General features: G+C 37.0%; 1 non-coding gene across 1 annotated transcript; it reads right to left on the reverse strand.

Annotated features, from left to right (window-relative positions):
• Positions 1 to 212: 212 nt before the first annotated feature.
• LOC127490836 (U6 spliceosomal RNA) lies at positions 213 to 316 on the reverse strand. The gene has a single exon (XR_007919231.1). It is a non-coding gene; the product is annotated as a U6 spliceosomal RNA (small nuclear RNA).
• Positions 317 to 11,553: the final 11,237 nt, after the last annotated feature.

Below are 11,553 nucleotides of genomic sequence, written 5' to 3' on the forward strand. Positions count from 1 at the left end.
CTGTAACTCTGCCTTTAAAAGTAAAAACAAAAACAAAAACAACTCTGCCTTCATAAATGAATAAGGAAGGTCACTTCCTGAGGTCCAGAACCTTAACAGACATAGGAAACACTAAAAAGAGGAAATCACTGCAATCTGTAGAAACTGCAGACGAAATCTGTTGAAAAATTCCTTGGTTTGGCTTTTCAGTCTCAGTCTGTTGTTTTTTTTTTTTTAATATGGAATGCTTCACGAATTTGTCGGTCATCCTTGCACAGGGACCATGCTAATCTCTGTATTGTTCCAATTTTAGTATATGTGCTGCTGAAATGAGCACATAGTCTTTTAAATATACTCTGAATTCTTTATGAAAAGTTCCATCTAAGCAAAGTTAAAAATTAACCATGTGGTGCATAACCATTCTTCCTGCTCTTAGGTAAATAAGCAGGCCAGGCTTAATGAGATTAGACTCATTTTGCAAACAAATCAGTTCATTGTAATTCAATTTACGTAAGTAGGATGACTTTAGTAAAAAGCAAAAGATTTATAGATTCTGAAGAGAAACCAGAGTATTAGGATGACTTTAGAAAGAAGACTCTATTTCAACTGAAAACTACAGTATATTTTATGAGTATTAAATTCTAACCCTATTCATTGTCTTCAAGGTTTTGCTATTTACTTATAAGGTAAACTGGATCGTGAATATGGAGAGATTCCAAAAAGAATATGAATGATCAGGCCTTACTAAGTTACTTCTACCCTATTACATTTTCTACAATATTTCACTCCTCATTGTACCTAGTATAAAATGCTCAAGCTTAGCCTATCCTTTGGGCCCTCAATTGTTTAGGAATGCTCTCATATCACATGAATTTTGTATTAAAAAATGCATACTTTACACTTGTTTTTTTAAAAGATTTATTTCTTTATTTGAAAGGCAAATTTATAGAGCGACAGAGAAGTCTTCTAACCACTGGTTCTTCCATCCAACTGGTTCCCAGTAGGCCGCAACAGCTGAAGCTGTGCTGCTTCAAAGCCAGGAGCCAGGAGCTTCTTCTGGGTCTCCCACACGGGTACAAGGGCCCAAAGACTTGGGCCATCTTCCACTGCTTTCCCGGGCCATAGCAGAGAACTGGATCAGAAGTGGAGCAGCCAGGACGTGAACCAGCATCCCAAATGGGATGCCGGCATTACAGGCAGTGGCTTTACCCTATATGCCACAATGCCAGTCCCAACTTTATACTTGTTAATCTGTCTTTTATTATAGAGTCCCAGTACAAACAACAAAAGAGTAGAAAGAAAATATTTTCTCCTCCACTATGCTTCCTAGATTTTCACATTAAAAATAAACAATCTTATAATTTCCAGTTCTGAAATGATACAAATTTCACTAAGCTGTAATTGCAAGAAGTATAAAAGAGGAAAAGAAATCATCTTTAAAATGGTAAGATCAGAAACATGAAACTAATTCTACTAAAACAATGTCATCTTTTTTGTAGTTGATGGGGACTGAAATGTTCTAATACTGTCGAGAATTTCATTGAAAAATTTTACAATGGTCTATATCATTCTAACACCTCAATCACACAACAAAAAAGCATATCATGAATTTGATTGTTGATGAAAACTTTGAATTATTCTAAAATTAAACAGCATACTTAATCCTGCATTTCACTTTATATTATTTCAAGGAATTAGAGGTATATTACTCAACACACTCAAAGGATTTAGTGAAGAATACACTATAAAGAATGCTAATAATATTTGATCTCAACTACAACTACTTTAATACTAAATTGACAAGTTCTGTAAGGTTGATACATTTTTATCCAATTTTCCAATCTGCCTTCGTGATACTTAACACTTTAATTAAACTAAACTGTCTCCAAATGATCCTGAAAAATGGTTTGCAAAGACAAACATTAATGTATTGCATATAAACAAAGGACAGAGCTTGAATAGTTTCATGTATGCATTTCTATGGAATATGTAATTATTTGTAGACATTGTAGTGAATGAAAATTAAATTGATTCTTCATTAAAATCACTTTGCAGAGTTAAGGGAGTTGCCCTTACCCAATAGGTATAAAGTATTATACTAAATTTACTTTTAAAGAAACTGCTTTAAGAAACAAATTATTTTAGCTTTAACATACAACACAAGAAAAAAAAAACATAAAATATTGTATAATAAAAACAATTAACTGTTGGGGCCAGTGCTGTGGCACAGCGGGTTAAAGCTCTGGCCTGAAGCGCCAGTATCCCATATGGGCACTGGTTCTAGTTCTGGCTGCTCCATTTCCGATCCAGCTCTCTGCTGTGGCCTGGGAAAGCAGTAGAAGATGGCCCAAGTCCTTGGGCCCCTGCATCCACGTGGGAGACCTGGAAGAAGCTCCTGGCTGCTGGCTTCGGATCAGTGCAGCTCCGGCCGTTGCAGCCATCTGGAGAATGAACCAGCGGATGGAAGACCTCTCTCTCTGTCTCTACTTCTCTCTGTAACTCTCTCTTTCAAATAAATAAATCTTAAAAAAAAAAAAATGACTGGGGCCTGTGTTGTGGCACAGTGAGTTAGCCACTGTTTATAATGTTGCCATCCCATATAGGAGTGCTGGTTCAAGAACTGGCTCTCCCCCTTATGATCCAGATTCCTGGGAACGCAGCAGTGGGTGACCAAAGTACTTGGGCGCCTTTCAACCAATGGAAAACCAGGACTGAGTTACAGGCTCCTGCCTTCAGTCTGGTCAGGATATTTTGCAGATATTTGGAGGAGGGTCCCAGCAGGCAGAAGATCAATTTCTTTATCTCTCTCTCTCTCTCTCTCCCTATCCTTTAAATAAATAATAAGTAAATCATTTTAAAATAAAAGAGCATTCAATTGAAGAATTGCTTCTCTGACACAAAATAGAAGAATGTTACCATCAGATTTTGTAAAATAATACATATTTTAAATATCTCACTGGATTTACTACCAAAGCATTTTTATGAACAATGATATTAGATTTTAATACTTCTATGTCTGTTTGTATTTTTGATTAACCACTTATTAATTCTAATAACAAAGGTCATAGAGACTGTTAAATTATAAGAAATAAAATTAACATTATATCTTAGAGATTTTTCTTAAATAATGGATTATTTGAATAACTAGACTTGTTTTAATAAGCATTTTCCCTTGAATGTTTATTTATACCCTGACAAGGGAATAATTCACATTCAGACTACTGAACTACTTTTCTCAAAGGTTTAGAGAAACATTGGATACCTTAAGTAGCCAGAAATAGAAAAACAACCTATGTAGCTTGCTGATGATGACCTTATTTTGCCCTAAAGGTACAGATTAGGATTGCAATCTGCATCTCCCTGGTAGATTTAAAAGGGATGTTATACTATGTTTCCATGTATCATTCCTTCCATGAGCTTATAACATCATTGGAAAATTTATACCAGTGTACATATAAGAATTCCATAATGCAGTTTAATGCAATATGAGCAAGTAATAAACATGTCTTATTGATTATGTGTCAGTGGTGACACAATTCCAAGATAGAATGCACCCCTACTACAAATATAAAAGTATTTAAATATCCCTTCAAAATATCCCTTCAGTAATGTGATCCCCACTCAAAACAGACATTACTAGCAGATCAGATTTTGAAAAAGTTCTAAGAGAAATACAATAAGTAACAACAAAAGATAAATCACTAATTTACATTTCAACATTTAACTGCTCATAATCCAAATTTAATATTAACAAGCACCTCTTTGTTAAGGCAATTCATGACAGAAAACTTCCTATCAAAAATGGGCACTGTATATGTATCTAAATCACATCGAAATCAAAACAAAAATTTAATGTAGTATTGTTTTTATGATTTAATAATTAGAAAACTCATAAAATAAAGAACTCTGATTTAACCTAAATTTTAGCATATTATATTATTATATAATAGTCAAATTTTATCTATTACATTATCATCTGACAGACATATTTGATAACCTGTATTTAATAAGGTAACCATTAAAATATTATACATTTTATATCATAATTAATGATATAAAAATTAATTTTATGTGCTATGTAACCATAACAGAATTTCTGCCCATTAATATCAATGTTAGAAAAATCAACATAACAAAAGCTCCTTATAAAATTTATAAACTAAAAAGCTAATGCTGAAATTTTTAAAGAAAGCAAAAGCACAAAGATAAATTGATCATATAAAAAAGAAATAAATGATATTTTTAAAGAAGAAAAATAGTTTAGACATTGTTGCATGTAAAATCATTGAGCTAAAAAATAGTAAAGAGGGGCTGGCACCGTGTCGCAGTAGGTTAATCCTCTGTCTGCAGCGCTGGCATCCCATGTGGGCACCAGTTCAAGTCTTAGCTGCCCCTCTTCCAATCCAGCTCTCTGCTATGGCCTGGGAAAGCAGTAGAAGATGGCCCAAGTGCTTGGGCCCCTGCACCCACATGGGAGACCCAGAGGAAGCTCTTGGCTCCTGGCTTAAGATTAGCTCAGCTCTGGCTGTTGCAGCCATCTGGGGAGTGAACCAATGGATGGAAGATCTTTCTCTCTGTCTCTATCTCTCTCTGTAACTCTCTTTCAAATAAATAAAATAAATCTTTAAAAAAATTATAAACATGTATTATAATATTAGCATATAAAGAAATAAAATACACGATAACAATGAAAAAGATAGGAAAATATTCAATGTTACAAAGCTTAAAATTATTTGAAGATAGATTTTGATACATTAAAGATGCACAAATCCTCAGAACATGCACACAAATATGTACTGTAGCTTATATACTGATAGTAAGCAAAAGTAGAATACTAAAAAGCACTGATCCCAAACAATGAAAGAGGGAAAAGACATACATAAATAAGAGGGGAAAAATAGAGAATAAATCACAATATACTAACCTTAAGCCAAAAGATAGGCAATTACATTAAATTCTAATACTAGTAAAAGCAGAGATGATGAGTGGGCATTTGGCACAGTGGTTACAATGTCACTTTAGATGCCTGTGTCGCATACCACAGTGCAGTGTTTGAGTCTGGGTCTGCTTCTGATTCCAGCTGCCTGATAATGAGCACCCTGGGGACAGCACGTGATGGCTCGAGTCCTTGGTCCCTGGAACCAGTGTAACAGACCGAGATTAACTTCTGGACTTCTCCATTCACCCTGGCTCTGGTACAGCTCTTGTAGGCATCTGGGGAGTGAACCAAGATATGGAAGACCTCTCGGTCCTTATCTTTCTCTCCTGCTGCTCCTCTGCACGCGGAGGAGCCGCACCAGACTGGACGCTTGTTGTTCCCTTTTTTTACAAGTCTTTTCTATAGTAAAGTAAGAATAAGCAAACAGCGAACTCCCAAAGCAAGAATGAGTAGAGAGAAATGAGAAAGCACGAAGCAACGAACTTCCCCGCGAACTCTCCAACGCACTCTCCAACCAACCCACACCACCGTGCTGTCCTCTTCTCCTTTATAGTCCTCTCCACCAACCCGTGCTCCGCTTGTCCACGTGTCGAGCATGCCGTTCTCTTCTATTGAGAGGATGAATCAGCTCCTGCGGCTTCTAGTAGTCAAGGTGAATCAGCTGTGTAAAAGCTGGTTCCTCCTTATCAGTGCCATATTATGGGAGGCGGGCTTCGCCTTCTGCAGGAGACGGATTCTGCCTCCCACACTCTCCGTGTCTCTTTCTCTCTCTCTCTGCCTTCAAATAAATAAAATTAATTAATTAAACTTTTTCAAAAGGCAGAGATTGTTGCATGGGCAAAATAACAATATCCAAATCATATTTAAAACAAATGTCTGTGTGTTTGTGTAACATGCAAACAATGACCACAAGAAAGCTAGATATTAGTACTGAATTCACAATAGGAAATTTTATATCAGGGATATTAAAGGGCATTGCATGTGGTGCAGGTGACAATCCACTAAGAAAACACAATAATCATGAACATGTAAATACCTATAGAGTTTTAAAACACAAACAGCAAAAACTACCAAATGTGAAAGAAATAGACAAATCTACAACTGTGGTTGCAGATTTTAACTTCTTCCAGTAACTGATGTGCAGAGAGAAAAGTAGCAAAACTGTAGAAGAACTGAATAATTGAGTACTACCTAGGGAAAAAATGAACAACAGTGACCTAACAATGCACACAAAATATAACTAGAAATGGATTATTGACCTTAACATAAAAGCCAGATCTATAAAAATTTTAGAGGCAAGCAAAACATCTGACCTTTGGAAAGGCAGAGATACCTTCAATAAATACCAAAATGATAACTTCAATAAGAGAGCCAAATGAGAAAATTTTGATAAACTTGGATTTATCAAAATTAGTTTAAATAAATTTAAGTCTTCAAAAGATACAATCAAGGAAATAAAGTCAAGTAATAGTCTTAGAGCAAATGATCACAATGCATACATACATCTGATAAAAAATACATATGCAAACTATACAAGATCATGGAAATAGAATCAAATGATGTTTAGTGTGCGGTAAAATATTTTGAGATGTCTTTATAGTGTTTTCCCCCAGAAACCTTTTATTTAAGATATACAAACTTCTTGCATTTCATAAATACATCTTTAGGGCCGGCACCACAGCTCACTTGGCTAATCCTCCACCTGCGGCACTGGCACCCTGGGTTGTAGTCCCGGTTGGGGCAGTGGTTCTGTCCCAGTTGCTCCTCTTCCAGTCCAGCTCTCTGCTGTGGCCCAGGAGTGCAGTGGAGGATGTCCCAGGTCCTTGGGCCCTGCACCCACATAGGAGACCAGGAGGAGGCACCTGGCTCCTGGCTTCGGATCAGCGCAGCATGCAGGCCACAGCGCACCAACCATAGCGGCCATTTGGTGGGTGAACTAATGGAAGGAATACCTTTCTCTCTGTCTCTCTCTCTCACTGTCTTACTCTATCTGTTAAAAAAAAAAAACAATTAAATAAATAAATATATCTTTAGAAATATAGTGATTGTTCCCACCATACCCGTCCTCCCACCTGCACTCCTACCCTTCTTGCTCCTCCCTCTTCTATTCCCATTCATATTTTTTTAACTAAGATCTATTCTCAATTAACTTTAAACATAGAAGATTAACTCTATATTAAAAAAGTGTTCAACAAATAGTATAAAAAATGTTCCTCAATAGTTTTTTGATTATCTTTTGATTTCTTCTATGAACCACTGTTCATTCAGGGATATGTTGTTCAGTCTCCATATGTTTGCATATGTTCTACAAATTCTTAAGCTATTGATTTCCAGCTTCATTTCATTGTGGTCAGAGAAGATGCATGGTATTATTTCAATTTTTTTTGAATCAGCTGAGACTTGCTTTAGGATAGCCTGTAGTCTATCTTAGAGAAAGTTTGATGTACCGGTGAGAAGAATGTGCATTCTGCAACTGTAACATGTTGTAAGTTATGTAGATAACTTTTAGGTCCATTTGTCTATAGTGTAAAATAACTATCCTTTCCTTCTTGATTATCTGTCTGGTTGATCTGTCCACTGCTGAAAGTGGGATATTGAAGTCCCCCATTACTATTGTATGAGAGTCCATGTCCCCCTTTAGATTCATTAACATTTGTTTTAAATAGTCAGGTGCCCTGCAATTAGCTGCATCTACATTTATAACAGTCACATCTTCCTGTTTGAATTGAACCCTAAATTATTGCATAGTAGCCTTCTTTGTCTCTTTTAAAAGTTTTTGTTTTACAGGCTATTTTGTCTGATATTAGGATGGCTATACCAGCTTTTTTTTTAAAGATTTATTTATTTATTTGAAAGTCAGTTACACATAGAGAGAAGGAGAGGCAGAGAGAGAGAGAAGAGAGAGAGAGAGAAAGAGGTCTACCATCCACTAGTTCACTCCCTAATTGGCCACAATGGCCAGAGCTGCACTGATCCGAAGCCAGGTGCCAGGAGCTTCTTCCAGGTCTCCCACACAGGTGCAGCGGCCCAAGCACTTGGGCCATCATCTACTGCTTTCCCAGGCCATAGCAGAGAGCTGGATCAGAAGTGGAGCAGCCAGGATGCAAACTGGTACCCCTATGGGATGCCGGCACTGAGGTGGCAGCTTTACTCACTATGCCACAGCGCCAGCCCCTACACCAGCTCATTTTTTGGTTTCTGTTGGCTTGAAATACCTTTTTCCATCCTTTCACTTTCAGTCTGCATGCATTTTTGTTGGCGAGATGTGTTTTTTGTAGGCAGCAAATAGATGGGTTTTGTTTTTCAAATCCATCAGCCAGGCCGTATGTTTTAACTGGAGAGTTGAGGCCATTTACATTTAATATGACTATTGATAAATGAAATGGCCTTGTCATTTTTCTATACATTTTCCTATTGTTTAATTTGTATTTCCTTTGTACTTTTATTGGGAGATTTTCTGCCTTCATCTTCTTTCACAGTGATGTCTATATTTCTGTGCTTCTGTGTGTAGCACATCCTTAAGCATCTTTTGTAAGGCTGGATGAGTGGTGACAAATTCTTTAAATTTCTATTTGTTATGCAAAGTCTTTATTTCACCTTCATTCATAAAGTAGAGTTTTTCAGGGTACAAAGCCGTGGTTGGCAGTTGTTTTCTCTTAAGACTTGGAATATATCTCAATATTCTCTCCTAGCCTCTAGGGTTTCTGATGAAACGTCAGCTGTGAGTCTAACTGGAGCTCCTCTGAAAGTGATCTTTGTTACTCTCATGCATACTTTAGAATCTTTTCTTTATATTTTACTGTGGAGAGTTTGACTACAATGTTTCATGGTGAGTGTCTTTTCTGGCCATGTCTATTAGTAGTTCTATGTGCTTCCTGTATATGGACATCTATTTCGTTCTCAAATTAGGGAAGTTTTCTGTAATTATTTCACTAAAAAGGCCTTCTAATCCATTCTCTCTTTCCAAACCTTCAGGAAATGACCCATATGTTGGGTCATTTAATAGTATCCCATAAATCTCCAATACTGTTTTTAAGTTTTCTAATTTCTTTTTTTTTTTTTTTTCAGTCAGACCATAAAATTTCCAGCAATTTGTCTTCTAACTTGGCTTTTTTTTTTCGGCCTCATCAAGTCTGTTGTTTAGGCTTTCCATTGTATTTTTTATTTGATCTATTAAATCCTTCACTTCCAATATTTCATTTTGGATTCTCTTTAACCTCAATTTCATGGGAAAACTTTTGATCCATGACATGCATGTATTTCTTCAGTTCATGGATTTGCTTCTGATTACTTATAAGTAATGCTATGATTGATTTTTTTGAAATCCATTTCTGACATTTCTTCAATCTCTTCATTTTCATATTCTAGTATTGAAGTATTGTTGTATTCCTTTGGAGGTGTCATGTTGCTTCCTTATTCTTGTTTCTTGAATTGCTGCATTTAGTATTAGGTAATTGTGGAGATACTTGTTTTTTTTTTTTCCCTGTGATGGCTTTTATCTTTGGACTATGCCTCTGAGGCTTAGTGGAGTGTCTGCTCTTTCAGTGAATACCCTGAGGTGTATGCTGGGTGTGACCAGAGAGCTCTGTTCAGTGCTCTAGGGTGAGGGGAGTGTCTGAAGTGACACCCAAGTTGGATATGGTAAACCTCTTTTTTTTTTTTTTTAACCAGAGGGTAGGTTTAATCTGCTCTTCTGCTCTCTTGGCATAGTCTCACACTAACTTCCTAACCTCCAAGCAGACAAAAGCCTGGTGGCAAACCCCAGTGAGTACAATGTTCATCTGCACTGCCACAAGAACTGCACAAAGGATCCATGCAGTCCTCGGTGTGAGCACAGATCCCACAGCAATGACTCCCATTGGGGAATCAGGGAGCCCTGAGAATGTGTAGCCACCCATAGTGACTTCCCAAAGAGCTAGCCACACCCTGTACCCTAACTTGGAGCCACAGTGTTTTCACAGTCCCACCAAACAAGGCTCCCACAGTTATGAGCATTCAACCCCCTGTCAATTCTCCCAGTCAGACTCAGGCATTTGCTCTTGGTAGATTGCTGGGCATTCAGACAAGAGCTGGTGCAGCATTATGTATATCCAAAATGGCAGCTGCCCCCTCTCAGCAAGTTACAGGACACCAGTGCCAGGTGGTGTGGAGAGAGAAACATGCCTACCTTTGTTTTCCTCTAGGTTGGTGGGTATACAGCCCCCACAGGGCTCAAAGCCAGACTCATGCCAGGCTCTTCCACAACTTTATCGCCATGGGCTTTGACTCCTGCAGTCTGGTCTCACTTCACTCTCCAAAGCTGGTGCTGAGGCTCTTTGCTGCTGGGGTCCTGAGTTGTATGTGTCCATTCTATACACATAGGTCCACAGTATCCTAATGTGTGTGGAGTTTCCCCTGCTATTTTCTCCTGAACTCTTCCCTGAGACTGCACTCTCTCCACATTTTTTTAAACTATCTTCCCCTAAACTAGAGCAGTAAGCTCCTTCCCTATCCCACTATCTTTGTCTCTCTGTAATCCACTCTCAATATTGTTCATTTAGAAATCCATAATGTTTTCATAATTACACACTTCCCTAAGTTTTTTGTGCATCCCTGTACTCCACTTCTAATACCAGCTTTCTGTTAATGGACATCCTGGGAGGCGGCAGATGATGAATCAAGTACCTGGGTCTCTGCACCCACATGACAGACTCACACTGAGTTCTTGGCTCCTGAATTAAGCCTGTCTCAGCCCTGGTGAGCATTTAGGGGATCTCTCTCTCTCTCTCTCTCTCTCTTTCTTACTCTCTCTTACTCTCTTTCCTTTCTGCCTTGCAAATAAAATGAATATAAATAAATGAAAAATGTTTACAAGGCCAAAAGAAAACCTTACAAATATGATAACAAACACAAACCATAGTTATTTTAAAAAAATTTAAAAAGAATAAATCTTCTGGACACACACAAAAAATTAAGAAGAAAAACAATCTTTTTTAAGGAAGAAAATCTGAAGGGACATTTCACATTAAAAAAAAGGACACATGAATGGTCAGTAAGTTTACTTTAAAATTTTCAACCTTCTTAAGCACCATGGGACTGCAAATTAAAACCACTACACAGCTATTAAAAGATATTTTAACTTTCATACATTGCTGGCAGCTATATGGAAAAGCACATAGTAAAAAATAATTTGACAGTTTATGAATTCAACACATATGTAGCACACAAACCAACAACTGTGTTCTTATGAACCTACCTAAGAGAAACTGAACATATGTCTGCACAAATTTTTCTGAGTATTCACAGCTACCTTATTTCTAGTAGCCAAAATTTATAAACACCCCAGTTACAGGTGAATGCAGAAAAAAAAACATATAATTCATCTATACTATGAGATACAACTCAGCAATAAAAGATCATTTATATACAAAACAGTTACAGTCTAAAAATATATGCAGAGTAAAAAATTATGAACACATATGAAATGATAACATTCATACAACACCTTAACATATAAACTAGTCTATCACAATAGTCATATAAGCTTCCTCTTGGATGGCAAGAATACTGAGGATTGACTTTAGAAAACAGAAGAGAACTTTTGGAGATTTTGTAAATATACTGTTTTTCCTTTGGCTGTGATTAAAAATATGTTT

Source organism: Oryctolagus cuniculus, chromosome 6 (genome assembly GCF_051225735.1).
Source record: "Oryctolagus cuniculus isolate XC-2025 breed Fujian yellow rabbit chromosome 6, ASM5122573v1, whole genome shotgun sequence".
NCBI classification, from domain to species: domain Eukaryota; kingdom Metazoa; phylum Chordata; class Mammalia; order Lagomorpha; family Leporidae; genus Oryctolagus; species Oryctolagus cuniculus.